The sequence below is a fragment of the Vulpes vulpes genome, chromosome 2 (assembly GCF_048418805.1).
Source record: "Vulpes vulpes isolate BD-2025 chromosome 2, VulVul3, whole genome shotgun sequence".
Classification (NCBI taxonomy): domain Eukaryota; kingdom Metazoa; phylum Chordata; class Mammalia; order Carnivora; family Canidae; genus Vulpes; species Vulpes vulpes.
Window position 1 is genome coordinate 82,476,022 of NC_132781.1, and position 16,445 is coordinate 82,492,466.

General features: G+C 32.2%; 1 pseudogene; it reads left to right on the plus strand.

Moving 5' to 3' along the window:
• The first annotated feature begins 10,522 nt into the window (after nt 1–10,522).
• LOC112933399 (U2 spliceosomal RNA) lies at nt 10,523–10,620 on the plus strand (annotated as a pseudogene).
• The last annotated feature ends 5,825 nt before the right edge of the window (nt 10,621–16,445 follow it).

A 16,445-nucleotide genomic window follows, 5' to 3' on the forward strand; every position in this document is an offset into this window, starting at 1 on the left:
ACCTTTTTTTGTTATATTTTATTGATTAAAAAAAATCATGGTCACATTTTGCAATTGAAAAGAAAAAGGACTTTTATTTAACAAGAGTTAAAAATGGAGGAGAGAATTAATGATTAAAATTCTGAGCAGTCAATGCTTTGGAAAAAAATGATTGTGTAAAATATCCAAATGTCCGTTTTCCTTCCAGGCCCTACTTATAGTCTGTTTTTCTGGAATCAAGAGTATTGGCAGTCTTTATTTCCTTTGCCCTTGAATTAAAGAGTCAACATTTAAATTATTGCTTTCAAGCTATAAATCAATGATTTGTAAGGACAGGAATTGCCAACTTACAATAGGGTTTGAGGAAGTCAGATGAGTTAAACAGTCTCATAACTTGTTCACTAAATCACAAAACACTTTAAACAATTAACATCATCATTTCTGGGGGCACCTGGGTGGCTCAGTGCTTGAGCGCCTGCCTTCGGCTCAGGTCATGACCCCGGGGTCCTGGAATCGAGTCCCACATCAGGCTCCTGTGTGGAGCCTACTTCTCCCTCTGCCTGTGTCTCTGCTTCTATCTCTCTCTGTGTTTCTCATGAATAAATAAATAAAATCTTAAAAAAAAAAAGTAAGACATTTTACCCTATTAATCTTTTTTGAGATTTTACTATTTCAGTCTTTTTACATTTAAATATAATTCTGCCCTCAATTACCTGTTTTGTTCTATTTTTTAATTTCATTTCTACTATTCCTTTGATAACAATAGTCCTTTATTTTTCACCTTTGAATTAGAATTGTTATGTGACTAAAACAGCTTTTAAAATGATAATTTTAAGAATATATAAACACACATTTTTCTCAGAATATCTTTTTATCTATAACCTATTAGTTTTTATATGTATTACCTTTTCTCCCTCCCACACTCCCATGGTGTGTTTTAGTCCATGTAATCATAAACTATCATTTTGAGGATTCAAAACAAAGGTGGTCTTGAAAACTTCATTATTGATTTTTAAATTGATCATAATTCAAGTAGAGGATATTCATTAAATTCTCATTCTTCACAATTGTGAAGAAATCTTTCAGCCCTAGTGTGCAAATGAAATTTTGTAAATATGTCATAGGATATTATATATATTTTTAGATCAAGACAGGCACTTTTTCTCTCAAAATTTCCATGCAATTATTAATTGATATGCTTGGTTTTTCATTTCCTGAAAATGGATTATTAAAATGACCCAGAATGAGTATTATGCATTTGTCATTGTTATTCAAAATATTTCTCCTTCATGGATTTGAGTATATTAATTCATGATTTCATAGTAGCAAAATTTCGAAATTATAAGGTACTATTCATTTTGCATTCATTTTGCCTTAACAATTTTCCTTATATAAAAGATGTTATCCTGCTCAGTTATTTTAGCTTGTGTTCACACTATTTGCATATTATTGACTTTTTTGCCAATACAATAAAATGGTTTTTTTTAATTTCAGATATCTTTTTTTAAACATGAAGCTATATCGCTTTAAAATTTCAAACTTAAATAGGTTTCTATTTGTCTTTATTATGATTATTTAAATATTTGAAAGTATTCTCAGGACTTTATTTCAGATCTTCTATATACTAACTTTTGCTGGGATCCCTGGGTGGCGCAGCGGTTTAGCGCCTGCCTTTGGCCCAGGGCGCGATCCTGGAGACCCGGGATCGAATCCCACATCGGGCTCCCGGTGCATGGAGCCTGCTTCTCCCTCTGCCTCTCTCTCTCTCTCTGTGACTATCATAAATAAATAAAAAATTAAAAAAAAAAACCTAACTTTTGCTTTAATCGCCTTACCATTTTCTGTCTTCTTTGATAAACATTTATATTCCTTGATTTTATTCCCCTGCTGAATTGCAAACAATATTTTTCTGTTTGGTTGTTGGTTATCTTTAAGTTTTTAGGATTATATTGGCTTATACAATCATATAACCAAAGTTATTCATCATTTCTTTGTACCATTTAAATGAAAGTCTAGGCGTTTTACCTATTAAAAACAAACCCACTTAGTTATTATTTCTAAAATTAAATTTTATTTCTATTTTTCAAGAAATTGTCATTGTTTTCCTTCAAGAGTTAATCACACTCACTACCATATTTTATCAATATTAGTAGTTTTCATTGCATCTTGGATCCCAAACTTTACCTCTGAGTGTATTTTTTTTTCTTATTAAGTCTCTTTTTTTTAGTTACTTACGTGGGCTTAATCTCACAATCCTGAGATTATGACCTGAGCCAAAATCAAGAGCCAGAAGCTCAATCAACTGAGCCACCCCGGTGCCACTGGTTTGAAGATATTTTTATCAAAAAAAAAATCCTAATAATTGTTTCTTTGAATATTGTTTTTGATCATTTGTATTTTCTTCTCCCAGAACTCCTGACAATTGTCCAATCCCTTCAATCCTTTAAATCTTCCAGCTATTCTTCTACTTTTTAAATTGTTTTTTCTCTTGTTACTTATTCTTAGGAAATTCTCTATCTTCTTGCCATTCACTAATTCACTATTTCACTGTATTAATGATTATGAGATCTATTTCATTTTTACTTCAATGATTTTATTTTTATTTCATATTTTTATGGTTTTCTATATACCATCTGATATATTTTCATCTGTAAAAGAAGTCTAGTTTTTTTAAAGGAAAGTTATATTTTGATTAATCATTTTATATCTCCTAAGTACGTTTACTTTAAATATTTGAAAGCTGTTCTACAAAATGACTCTGGAATAAAATCCTAATCAAATTATTGATTTTTAAGTTATATTTCCCGTTCTTTTTTAAGATGAAGAGAAGTGATTTTTTTTTTTAAGATTTAAGAGAAGTGAGTGGAGGGAGGCACAGAGTGAGAGGGAGATAATCCTCAAGCCAGAAACCCAATGGCCAGGCTTGATCCTGGGACCCTGAGATCATGACCTGATCAAAATCAAGAACTGATCACTTAACTGACTGAGCCACCCAGGTGCCCTACATTTCCATCTCTTAATTTATTTTTTAAATTATAGTTTTCCAGCTCTTTCTGAGTATCTCCCACTCTCTTTCTTTTTATCTCTCCATCTGTCTTAGCCATACTGTATAAAATGATTCCATAGTTCTATCCTACATTTTATGGCATATTGGGGTAGTGGCTAATCTAATTATGGAAACTTCTTATGTATAAATATGTGATTTTTAAAATTTTGTCTTTTTAATTCACAACTTATAAAAAAGTAGTTTTGATCAGCTGGGAGATAGCCATTTTTATAATTCTCTTTTTAGAAGCAGGGGCCAAGTGCCATCCTGCCTTCCACCCCTTGGGAAGCCCTATTAAGAATTGTAATGTGGGAGCCTCTCAGCTTAACCTGCTTGTTCTACGTTTTCTGGGCCATGGAACTCAAAGAGTCTGTAACTTTGGCTCCTGTTTCTTGATTTGTGCTCCTCTTCTATTTCTGGCTGCAAGATAATTTTAATTCAGAGACCAAGAAGGAGGTAAATCCCACAGATTATTCCTAGGGATGGACATCTTATGAAAATCTTTTTTTCCTTTCCCACTCTCTCTCTGTCTCTATCTATATCTCTCCATAACATCAGTATTTCTGAAGCAGAGGAATAAATTCAAGACATAAAGTTGACAAGAAAAATTTACACATTGTTGAGATTAGTAGGATTTCTGAGTAAAACAGAGTTGAGATGTATTGTAAAATGCATAGAGTTTGGAGTAATGTATTCCTGGCCTATTCTCTGCCAAATACTGTTATTGTGGGGAAAGTTGATTAGTAATTTTGTTACCTCACTTGTCAACAAAATTGTTCCTCCTACTTTTACAGAGTATTCCAGTAAGAGAACCTATTATACACTGTACAACATTGAGAAAGTGCTCAACAGATGTTGCTATTTTTCCCTCTGTAAATTGAATACAATTTTTGTTAGGGATCTATTTTAGCTACCATGTATATTTAATAACTCATAACCAGGACTTTGAACAAATCTGAATATACATCATTCAATGTGGTAAGAACTCAAAACTGGGAAAGCATGTTATCAGGAGCATTTGTTTATGCTGTCCAAATTAGTCACCTCTTTTAGTTTTATGGAAAATGAGAACATAACAAATGGCTGACCTAGCCAATTTATAGGAGTTATGTGTGAATCCATATGACTTATTGAGTACTCACCAAAAGTGTTATCAACAAAGTGGGCATAATTTACCACACATATAAAGTCTGATTAAGTAACTATAGGTCCCAAAAAGGGAATAAAAACAAATGTATAATATGACAAATGCCATGGAGGTAAAGGACATTGTTCAGTACTAGAAGTATCAGGGGACATCTATAGATAAGTAAGAAGTAGTCTCATTGTGAAAGTAACATTTAACTTGAAATCTGAAGAGCTAATGCATTATGCAAAATGAGGTATTGTTCCTGGCAAAAGAAGGAGGTCCTGAAGCAGGAAAGAGTTAGGTATCATAAAGATACCCTGAGAAGGCTCAATCAACTACCTCATTTTTGTATTCCGGTTCCTTGCTCCAGTGTGAGACACATAGTATATTCAGTAAATGTTCATTGAATGAATGAATGAATGAATGAATGAATGAATGACATATAGAAATGATAAAATATTAGCATCTGTTTCTCTTGCCTCTCTCTCTCATTCTCTCTCTCTCTCTCTCTCATCTCTACCTCTCTATCTCTTGGTTGCCAAACAGTATGTTCCCTTTTATTTCATTTTTAAAAGATACTATTTTAGAACAGTTCTAGATTAACAGAAAAAATGGCAGATAGTATGGAGAGTTCCCACATGCCATGTACTTAGTTTCCCTTATTACATCTTACATTAATATGGTACATATTTGTTATGACTAATGAACCAATATTGAGACATATTAATTAAAATCCATAGCTTATTAAGATTCCTTATGTTTTTTTTTTTTTTCTAGTAGACTTCTCCTGTTCCCAGATCTCCCATTCCTCATGTGGTCTTTGTGACAGTTTCTTAGACTTTCCTTGTTTCTGAGGACCTTGATAGTTTTGAGGCAGATACATCAAATATTTTGTAACATGTTCCTAATTGGAATTTGTCAGATGTTTTAAAAATGATTGGACTGGGGTGTATGTTTTTGGGAGTAAAACAACAGAGGTAAAGTATCATTTTCATTATATCATGTCAAGTGTACAACTATCAGCATGACTTACCACTGTTGATGCTAACCTTGATCACTAGGTAAGATAGTTTTTGCCAGATTTCTCCATTGTATAGCTCCTTGTTTACTACTTTTCATAGTTTACTGTTTGGAAAATGTCACTATGGAATTCATACTTAAGATGTAAAGAGTCATACACCACTCCACTAAGAGTAAAGTATCATATAATTACTTGAAATTAATCTACATAGATTTGTCTCCTTGGGGCACCAAGGTGACTCAGTCAGCTGAGCATCTGACTCTTGGTTTTGGCTCAGGTCTTGATCTCAGGGATTGTAAGACTGAGTCCTCCATCCAGTTCCGTGCACAGTGAGAAGTCTACTTGAAGATTCTCTTCCTCTGCTACTCCCCTCACATACCACCTGTCTCATAAATACATACATACATAAATCTTTAAAAAAAGATTTGTCTCTTCACCTCCCTTTATTTCCTAATTAAATCACTTTTATTAATAAGGACTCATTTATATTATTTTATGCTTTGTGTTATAACCCAAAGCTACTTTATTTTGTTGCTCAAAAGTTCAGGTTTAGCCTGTGGGAGCTATTTCATTTGATTCTTTTGTCTCTTTGGTATATCCATCATTGTGAATTTACTTTTGTTTGTTTTCTGATAACATCCTTACTTTCTGGCCTTAACAAATCTTCAGGCTAATCTTATATATTTCCTGCCCAGTTCTAGAACCAGCCATTCTGCCAAGGAATCCTGTCCTTTAATTGAAGAATGGTATGATAAACACGATTCTGGATGCTAGGAGCTATTTTTCTTCTTGAGAAACTTATTGGAGCTTTGTGCAACTAACTGACAGATAAACCCCATTAGATATAAAATTAGTATTAGTTAGAGATGAGGTCAGAAGTTCAAAAAATATCAGAAGATATAAATCTAATGTTTCTAGTTAAATCTATGTATATAACAGAAAATTGTCTAATTATTCTTGCCCCTAATCTGTCTGAATAGGAGAAGCATTTTATAATTTATTTCAAAATAGATTGGTGAAATGCATGTACAGGGAATTTGCTATATGAAATCCTTTACAATTCTAGGAAATTCTTACTTGGAAAAAAATCATGAGGACAAATCAAGAAAAAATTTCCTTTATAATATATATGAAGAGACTTACTTATGAAGTTTTAGTAACTTCTGAATTTTAACAAAAGATAGTATTATTAACAACATAAAGGGAAAATTATTCTAAATTAATTCTTTAAATATCATATTCATCAATCACATTAGTAAGTTCATATAGTACAAAATATGTGCATTTTAAATATAAGTAATAAGCTATTTCTTGTAGTTTTGAGGTGAATGCTAAAAAGGTGTTATTTTGCAATTATATGAAGAACTGATTTGAGTCATATGACAATTTTAAAAATCATTTGTAGTCAGCCTGTGAAATTGTTTCAAATATACATCAACTATTCTTTCCATTACATAGATAAAAATTACTCTTCAGATTGAAGCATTTCTTTCTAAACATTGGGCAGCTTACATTATTCTAATGAAAGAAACAATTCTAAGTGAGTTATAATCTCATATTTTTGTAATACTAAACATACTTTTAGAACTGGATAAATGAGGCTTAAATTTCTGCCTTTTTTTTTACAAGATCATTATATTCAGCACATAATTTACAAGTTTCTTTTTTCTTTATATATAAAACTAAAATCATAATAACTATTTATCAGCACTCTAATAAGTGTTATAATATATATATAAAGGATGTACCACAGTCCACGGCCCATAATAAATGTTCAGAAAATGCAAATAGCTCTTTTTCTTCTTACTATTAGAAATGAAGTAATCAGCACATACATATTTGCTTGTGATCTGAAGGAGACAAGATTGGTTATCATGTTCTATGCTGATATTCTCCTGGAAAAGTTGCATAGACAGCAACAACTGAATTTTAGCTCAAAACACGATCATGATAAATCTGGGTGGTGATTAACTATGTATTATTTTTTAGAATGGAGCCACTTTAATCTTTTCACAAATGGTTCTGATTTGACCAAACTACCAATATCATACCAGCTTCAACTATGATGCTGAAGCTATCAATCAACTATATTGTAGGTTGAATTTCTTTGGAATGAGAGAAGGAAGACATAAAAAATTTACCTACTCTACCAAACTAGATAGCCCATACATAAGAAGACAATATTTTGGTTAAACAACAACATTTAGTTCAATATACTAGAAGGTGTTATAACAGGAAACATTCTAAATATTGGTAAAACTATTCAATGGTGTTGGTCATGTCAATCCCCCAGTGCAGTTTAATGATGTAGACCTAAGTTCCAAAAACAACACAAAATTGTATTTAGAAATTATACAATTAAATAAATAAGGACAAAGTCATATAACAATTTCTAATTGTATGTAGGTTATTTTTATTTGAAACTAAAGAGATCGGATAGTTATACATATTAAATACCAAGGCAGATGTTAAGTAAAATAAGTGTTATGTATATTTTGAATTCTTACAAAATTTCTTGTTTAAACAAAACCTTAGAGCTTTATGTCCCTGGTGTCTATCATCACAAAGTTCTATCATGTGTAGTTATTGGCACAACTACTTAAATTTTGATTATCAATGTACGCATAGAAATAATGTTCTTGGAACATGAATCATGTTGCTAAATTATTAAGAATATTAAAGAGGGAATTTACTTGAATGGCAAGTTATAATATTTTTTCAGACTAAGTGCTATTGAGTTTCACAAATATTGTACTGTACTAAGATTCAATCTTACAGTGAAGTAGATAATGAGGTGTTCAAGTTATTTTCCTGTTTTCAAATGATCTGAAGTATTGTTATATACTGGTTAAATTAAGTCAGTGAATCTCTTCAGATTCTGACCATATTAATTTGATTACTTCTTCTATTTTATTAGATAAATGATATGAGTGCTGTGTAATATATTACAAAATAGATTGAATTCATGTATAGGCATTATTATAATTAATTTACAGGTATTTCATTGTCTAAACAAAAAATGAAATATCTGAATCCACCCTTAACAAAAATCTTGGACATTTAACTGACAGTAAAGTATGGAAGGTAATAATACATGTGATTCCAGAATTGCTAAAGCACTTGAAATATGTAATACTAAATGCAAAAACAGGGGATCCCTGGGTGACGCAGTGGTTTGGCGCCTGCCTTCAGCCCGGGGCGTGACCCTGGGGTCCCGGGATGGAGTCCCACGTTGGGATCCCTGCATGGAGCCTGCTTCTCCTTCTGCCTGTGTCTCTGTCCCTCTCTCTCTCTCTGTGTCTCTCATGAATAAATAAATAAAATCTTTTAAAAAAATGCAAAAACAGATTGATTCTTAAAGATATATTTTTGTATATTAATATCAGATACAAGAAACAGTACTGCTAGTCTATCAATGCAATTGTGATTCAAACCTCACTTTTGCTTAAAGAAAACCTCAGCAAGTAGATATTTAAGTAACAGGAAGTCAACTGCCTACAACAAAGCCAGTGTAAATAAATTCCTATTCTATGTGATCTTTTTTATTAATTTTGATTTTATATGGACATGACTTAGCATTTGAATTTTTAAATTAGTATACAACAGTACTGCTACAGACTGAATATTTCTGTCTCCTCAGATTCGAAAACTAATCTTTGGTGTGATGATATCTGGAGATAAGTCCTTTGGAGGATTAGTATTTTTGTAAAAGAGACCTCAGGGAGCTCCCATGTCCCTTCAAATCACATGAAGACACAGTGAAAACATAGCTGCCCATGAACCAGGATATGAACCTTCACAGACATTGAATCTACTGGCAACTTGATCAAGGTTGTAAGAAATAGATTTCTGCTTCATAAGCTATGAGTTTATATTAATTTCAAATAGCAGCCTGAGGGAACTAAGACAATCACTTTCTATGATTATATTCCAAGATAAAGAAAAAGGTGATAAGAATTTTTCTATCAATTTATGGGATGTTTTCTCTAATCTTATGATCTATTCAGAATATGTGCATAAAGTTTGCTAAACTATTAAAGAATAAAAACTAATTGTACAAAATAAATTGCCTTTATAATGTTTAGCGACAAAATGGATAGAGCTAGAGAATATTATGCTAATGAAATAAGTCACTCAAAAAAAGATAAGCACCATATTATTTCACTCATATGTGGAATTTAAGAAACAAAATTTAAGAAGCAAGGGAGGGGGAAACAACCAGGCCTCTTAATTATAGACAAGTGGGTGGTTGCCAAAGGGGCAGTGGGTGGTGAGGGAAGGGTAAAATAAGTGATGGAGGATTAAGGAGTACACTGGGTGTTGTATGGAAATATTGAATCACAATATTGTACCTAAAACTAATATTACAATGTATGTTAACTAACTGGAATTTAAGTAAAAACTTAAAAAAAATAAATTGCATTTTATAAACCTACGTTGTATCAGTATCTCCCCGGAGGAAAACAGAGAAGTTAGAAGAATAGGATTTATTTTTAGACTAAAGCTTATACTTTTAATTTTTTTTTATTTATTTATGATAGTCACACAGAGAGAGAGAGGGAGAGGCAGAGACACAGGCAGAGGGAGAAGCAGGCTCCATGCACCGGGAGCCCGATGTGGGATTCGATCCCACATCTCCAGGATCGCGCCCTGGGCCAAAGGCAGGCGCTAAACCGCTGCGCCACCCAGGGATCCCAAGCTTATACTTTTAAAAGATAAAGGAGAGTGAGGGAAGGATGGCTAGTGAATGGAAACTTTCAGATTGCCATGTGAACCTGATGTCTTTAAAAGGGAAGAGGGAGAAAGTAGGATTGTGCAGAGAAAAGTTCGATCAATGGTGCAATTTTGCCATAATGCCAGATAACGTGGTAGGGATGACTGGAGCAGATTGGTCATTAGAAGAGTCTTACTTGGACATAAATGGCCAGGTCCCTGCTCAGTCATTGGGTTGGGTTGCCTGGAGAGATTACAGCCTCAGCTTGGAAGCAGAAAAGGGAAAAGGGTGCTGAAGCCACTAACAGATGGAGTCAAAAGGGTCCTGAAGCCACTAACAGATGGAGTCTGTCAGCTAATTACACCGTTTGCACCTTAATGGCAGGTTTTTCCTTGAAGGAAAAGCAAGCAAGCAGGACACTTCTTGGTGCCACATATGTTAATCTTCATGGAGAGAAAAACTTGAAATTTTTTTCAAACTGTTAAAATTTATGTGAAATAATAGAACAGTACTTAAGTATTAATTATTATTAATTAATTAATTATTAATTACAGAAAAAATGATTGAATAATGAGCATTTTAGAATCTTGTTAATGTTAATCATTCAAACTTCAGCTTTAAAAATATTATGCAATCTCTTCTTGTCCTTTTGGCTAAGATCAAGTGTAGTATCTGTTCTTATCATTTTAAAAATATTATTCAAAAGCTGAAGTATTAAAATAGCAACATCTAAGATTTTTAAGCATAGACTCAACTGTTATTTTTTTTAATTTTTTTTTTTTGGAGTTCAATTTGCCAACATATAGCATGACACCCAGTGCTCATCCCGCCAAGTGCCCCCCTCAGTGCCCATCAACTGTTATTTTTTAATGAAAGTCCCCCTGTAATGTAATTATGGGGAAAGGATGTTTGTTATTATTCAATAGCTAGCAATATTGTTTGTCTATAATGCACGTGTTGTCATATCTTACCTAATCCTTTTTCCTGACCAAAGTTTTGATTTCCCACTTTTAAAAATTTAAATTCATGAATATGGAGTTATACTTCTTGACCCATGTGAAAACATACATCATCATCTTCTCAACAAAATGTGAATTAATTGGTGATGACAGCATTTAAAGAATAGGACAAAAAATTCACCCCGTAATTATAATAAAAAAATCTAAAACCATTGATGTTTGATAACTGTAGTCATTTCCCCATGCTAACATCAATCTGAATGTTGACTGACACAAGCCACTTGTAAATTATTTACAATTATTGTATCATTTTTACACCTATTGACATGTTATCGCCATGACCACCTACCTAAAGCACAGTGCATATCAAGAGCTGTCAAACTTGACACTTGCTATTAATAAGCATTTTATAACAGGCATCATTAGCAAAACAATTATCTTTGTGCCACTGAGTAAATGGAAACTAAATAATTTTTAGTTTAAATAATTTTTAAAGTCACAACTGCACAACACGTCCATATGACCATGCTGATACTGAAGTTATGTCACACAATGCTTATTAATATTGAAAATATGAAAACATCAGGGTACTTCTTGTTTCATAGTAAAGCATTTTGTAACAAGATTTAATTTTTAATCCTTTACTGTTTTCAAGTTATAAAAATTTTAAATGTGCATATTTGGTTATAATGTTTTAGGATGGTGATATTAATGTAAATAGTAATAACTATATATCATGCACACTCACTGTGGTTAGGCATTTACTTACACTACCTATATTATTCTTAGTAATCCTCAAAGGTATTTATTATCATTCTTTCTTTTCAGATGCTATAACTACAGTTCAGTAAGGAAATTTCTTGTCCATTAACCTAATAAAAAGTAGAGTTGCTATAGGCGAAGGGTATGAAGAGGTAGAGATTTCCAGTTATAAAATATATAAGTCATAGGGATGAAAAATACAGCATAGAATTAATCAATAATATTGTAATAACTTTGAATGGTGACAGATGGTAACTACACTTATCATGGTAAGTATTTTATAATGTATGTAATTGTCAAATCACTATGTTGTATACTTGAAACTAATATTGTATGTCAACTCTAATTTTTTAAAAAAATATTTTTTCTGATTATAAAACAAGTGCAAAAATCAGAATGCAAGGCAGTCTGTTTAGTATCCTAGCCTATTTCTAAACAAGCATTTACATGTAGAAATCTACAGAGGAAAATAAATCCTAAATGTTAACACACACACACACACACACACACACACACAACAGTAGAGCTACAATTACAGCATGGATATAAATCACTCATATACATTATCTTTCCAACAAACTACAATAAGGCCATACTTAAAAACGAATACCAGAACCAAGTCAATTACCAGAACTAGATGCTTATCAACGAAATAAATCAGGATTTTCTATAGTGAAATAGGTCGTGGTGATATTTGTACAGAAGGTATTATAACAATGTAAAGGCATATTTTTTAAAGTCTCCACATCATCAGAGGAATGTAATTCCTGTTACTCCTTCCTGTATTTTCTATCATTCTAAATGTGAGGTCCAGAAAGGCTATGCATGTTTCAGCTCTGGAGTTTCTCAAATGGTCATGCAAATTACCACTTCACTTACTCCTGTTATTTCTCTGGTAGGAAGGATCACTTGTTCAACGAATGAGAGCTCCATATCACTGAAGAATCCTATTCAAATGATGTCAATTAAAAAAACAAACAAACAAACAAAGGATGTCAATTATTCTTGGTTTGAGAGTTCAAAAAATAGAGTAGAAAAAAAATTGAATCTGTTTCAGATACTCTGCAGTGGCAAAGACTTTGCTTATGAGACACTGCCTTTCCTACAAGAGTAGGATGGGTACATTATTCACAACTGTAAGTTTGAATGCCCTTTAATACAAATACTAATTATATAACTTGAAAACTGTCCCATTTCTTGACACATTAGAGATTATCTTTCTGGAAAAAATATGTGTAAAAAACAACATAATGTGATCCATCTGTTTTTCTTTCTTTTTTGGGGGAGGGGGTGCAGAGGGAGAGAGTGAGGTTGTTAGGCAGGGTCCACACCCAGCATGGAACCCAGTGCAAGGTTCAGTCTCATGACCCTGAGATTAAGACCTGAGTCAGTATTGAGAGCTGGATGCTTAATTGACTGAGCCACCCAGATGCCTTGTTTTCCTTTCCTGGTCACAAGTATTCCAATAATTAATTGGAATTTTCACACTTGTATACATCACAAGAAAAAGTAGTACTAAAGATTTAATGAATTCAGTAATGGATATTCTTAAAAGCTCTAAAATCAGCTTTCTTCAATGTGTGCTTGCTAGAAATCCTTCATCAGAATTAACAGGATGCTCATTGAAAATACATATTTCTGACTCTATTGAGGTCTACTGAATCTGAATCTGTGGGGTGGTACTTAACAGATTCCCAAGAGAATCTTAAACACACTAATCTTAACAGATTGCATTTAGAGCAGTTTTAGGTTCATAGCAGTATTAGGTAGGAGTACCAGAGTTCCTATATACTTGCTGCCTCACAGCTTCCCCACCATCAACATCTCATAGCAGAGTGATGCATTTGTTACAAATAATGAACCTATACAGACACATTATTTCACACAAAGTTCATATTTTATATTAAGGTTCATGCATGAATACTCTATGGGTATGGACAAATGTAAAATGACATATGTCTACCATTATAGCACCATACAGAGTATTTTCACTGCTCTAAAAATTATCTGTGCTCTATTTCTCCTTTCTTCCTTTATATATATTTTTTGGCTTTTATATTTAATTCTGTATATTGCAAACTTTCCAATATCCCTTATAAGTTTGAGGAGGTTTTGTTGATGTTTTTTGGATTTTTTATATAGATAATCATGTTATCTGTGAAAAAGGACAGTTTTATTTATTTATTTCTAATTAATAATCTTTATTCCTTTCATTTTATGTCCTTTTTAATCTACTCTTACTGCATTAGCTAGGAATTATAGTACAATGTTGAAAAGGAGTGGTGAAAGGGGAAATTTACTCCTAGTCTTACTGGGCAAATGAGGGCAATTTTTTATATATGTATATATAAAAATATATATAAAAGTCAATCACTTTCCTAAATACCAGCAGTGAACAGGTGGAAATTAAAACACAATTCCATTTATAATAGCACCCTAAATATGAAAACAGATATAAATCCAATAATGTAAGTACAAGATCTACATGAAGAAAACTATAAAACTTTGATGAACGAAATTAAAGAAAAGAATTAAATGTAAAGATAGTCCATGTTCATAGATAGACAGATTCAATATTTTTTAAATTGTTAATGAAAATAAGCTTTATTACATCAAGTAATAAATACATACAAAGATGCAAACAGTTTTAGTCATTTTCTTCCAGATGTTTGGATCAACTTACAGGAAAAGCAGAACTGAAATCCACACAGTCTTAGTAGGAAAATTTTGGTGGGAGAGGGGGAGTTCTTGTTAGGTTACGTTTGGTAGGTTGCTCTTTCTTCTGTATTTATAACTTGTGCATTTTTTAAATTGACCTCAAAGCACTAATAGTAATGCAAGCAAATGCTTAATTAAGCTCTCGCTTTCTCTTAAAAAAAATAAATAGAAGTGTGTTGTTTAATGTCCAAGTATTTGGGGATTTTCCAGATATCTTTCTGTTACTGATTTCTAGTATAATTCCATTAAGGTCCAAGAAAGATGCTTGATTTCTATTCTTTTAAATAAATGAGGTATATTTTAGCTTGATGAATGTTCCATGTAAACCTGAGAAGAATGTATATTCTGCTACTGTTGGATAAAGTAGTTTATAGATGTCAATTACATCCAGTTAGTGGTTTTATTGATTTATTATGTTCTTATCGATTTTCTGCCTGCTGGATCTGTCCATTTTTAACAGGGTGTTGCTGAAAGTCTCCAACTGTAATAGTGGATTTATTTCCTTCTCCTTAAAATTCTATCAGTTTTTGGCTCATTTGTTAGGTGCATACATGCTAAGAGTTGTTATGTCTTCCTTATCATTACATATCATATGCCCTTCTTTATCACGGATAACCATCTTCAGTTTTGAAGCCTTTTTTGACATTTATATAGCTGCTTCTTTTTTTCTATTCATGTAATTACAGTTTATATTGTATTTATATTTAAAGTGGGTTGCTTATAGATGGTAAGTATTTGGGTCTTGTTTTTGAAACATATGACAATCTCCATGTTTTATGTGTTGCATTTGGACCATTGACATTCAAAGTCATTATTTATATATCTAAGTTAATGTTACCTATATATTAACATTTTCTCTTTTTACTGCTCATTTTCATTGTTTCTATTTAAAGAACTGCTTCTATTTCTTCTTATTGTTTCTGTTTTATAGTCTTCCACTATTTTTCTGACATTTTGGTTTTAATAGATTATTTTATATGATTTTATATTTTTTAGCATAATAGTTATACTCTTCTTTTAAAGCCGTTTTATCAGTTGCCTTAAAGTTTGCAATATACCCTTATAAATAATCCAAGTACACTTTCAAATAACACTGTATCATTTTACAGGTAATGTGAGTACTTCATAAAAATAAGATAATCCAAATTTTTCCTTACATTCCTTTGGATCATTGCTGTCATTCATTTCTATCACATGCAAGCATACATAATCAGATTCACTATTACTGTTCTGATCAATTAAGAATAAGAAACAGAAAAGTAATGTTCTACCTTCATTTGTTCCTTCTCCTATGTTCTTTCTTTGTATAGATCTGTACTTCTGACTTTTATCATTTTTTTTCTCTCAAAAGAGTCTCTTAGGGGCACCTTGGTGGGTCAGTGGTTGAGCATCTGCCTTTGGCTCAAGTCATGATCCTGGGGTCCTGGGATCAAGTCCTGTTCCCTTGGGCAAACCTACTTCTCCCTCTGCCTATGTCTCTGCCTTTCTCTCAGTGTCTCTCATAAATGAATAAATAAAATCTTAAAAATTTTAGAAAAAGAACCTCTTTTGGCAACAATTCTTCAACTTTTGTTTGTTTGAGAAAGACTTCATCTTTCACTTTTGAAGGATAATTTCACAGGGTACAGAATTTTAAATTGGTGTTATTTTTTTTTCTCCCAATACTAAACATTTCATTCTATTCCAATTTTTTTTCATGGCTTTGGAGTGACTAGACATAATTCTTATCCCCTTTTCTCTATAATTAAGATGTTTACTCTGATTTCTTTCAAACTCTTTTTTTAACTTTCTTCTGTTTAAATATGATATATCTACATGTAGATTTTTGTGGCATTTATCCTTCTTGGTGTTCATTGGGCATCTCATATTTGTGGTTTGGTGTCTGGCAGTAATTTAGGGAAATTCTCAGTCATTATTTTTTCAAATATTTATTTCTTCTTTTTGTTTCCTCCTGTTATTCCCATTACATATATGTTACATCTTTTGTGGTTGTCACATCGTTCCTATATATTCTGTTTTTTTTTTTTTTTTTGTCCGTTTAATCATATTTCTCTTTGCTTTCCAGTTTTGGAGATTTCTATTGAAATATCTTCAAACTCAGAGATCCTTTCTCAGCC